Source organism: Bison bison, unplaced genomic scaffold, assembly GCF_000754665.1.
Source record: "Bison bison bison isolate TAMUID 2011002044 unplaced genomic scaffold, Bison_UMD1.0 scf7180017864530, whole genome shotgun sequence".
NCBI classification, from domain to species: Eukaryota; Metazoa; Chordata; class Mammalia; order Artiodactyla; family Bovidae; genus Bison; species Bison bison.
In genome coordinates, this window is record NW_011495080.1 from 2303292 (window position 1) to 2304145 (window position 854).

The 854-nt window shown below is 52.9% G+C and overlaps 1 protein-coding gene across 1 annotated transcript in view; it reads left to right on the forward strand.

The window, feature by feature from the left end:
* Window positions 1-190: 190 nt before the first annotated feature.
* LOC104982384 (solute carrier family 23 member 2-like) overlaps window positions 191-854 on the forward strand; it is a gene marked incomplete at its 3' end in the record, with an annotated part of 70690 nt that continues 70026 nt past the window's right edge. The window contains exon 1 of the mRNA XM_010831749.1: window positions 191-578. The remainder of the gene's footprint in view (window positions 579-854) is intronic.

Genomic DNA, 854 nt, shown 5'->3' on the forward strand with positions numbered 1-854 from the left:
AAAGAGGTGGAGATTTCCAGGAATTGGGTCACTGCCCATTTTTTGGCCTTTTATGGTCATCCTCGGAAGAGTCATGATGCCTGTGGGTGTGTCATCAGCATGTTAATATATTATAATGAGCCCCCAGGGGCTGCTGGGAGTCAGTTCTTCCACCATCTAGTTGGTTCTAGCCAGTCCTCAAGGGCCCTTCCCTCCTGTTTCAAAGCCAGGCCCAGTCAATGATGAGGGGAGGGACAAATCTGTCGAAGTAACTTAGTTTTTTTTTTTCCTTTTCTGGCTCTCAGGGTGGTGAGATAGTTCCTTGACCAAGGATTGAACTGGAGCCCTTGGGATTGAAAGCACCAAGCCCTAACCACTGGACCACGGAATTTCCTGAAAATTACTTCTAAGGTGCAGAAGGTGGAGGAAAAGTAGTGGGGGCTGGCTTGGCTCCTCACAGCACTGAGCGAGAAGGGAACAGCGGCAGAGACCACAGGCCAAAGGGCCAACGCTGGGAAGACACCCAACACAGAGCCATGTGCTGAGGTTGAAGAGGGAGGAAGATGCTGAGCATGCTGTACAGGCAGCCAGGTGAAGGGGTGAGAGGAGCCCATCTCTCTGCTTTGCCTTCCTTGTGTGGCTAACCCAGTGCCATTTTACCTCAGCCTATAGAAGAGCTTAATTGTACATCCAAGAAATTGGCAGTGAGAGGAAAGGGCAGAGTCTGGCGAGGCCAGACCTCCACTGTGGGGAGGGCAGAGTCTGAGAAGACGCCTCTTTCCTCACTGTCCCTGAAGGTGACCCCAACTCTGCCCTTGCCCGCAGGCCTGTGAGGGTGGAGGGGTGCGGGAACAGTACAGTCAACTCCCCACTCC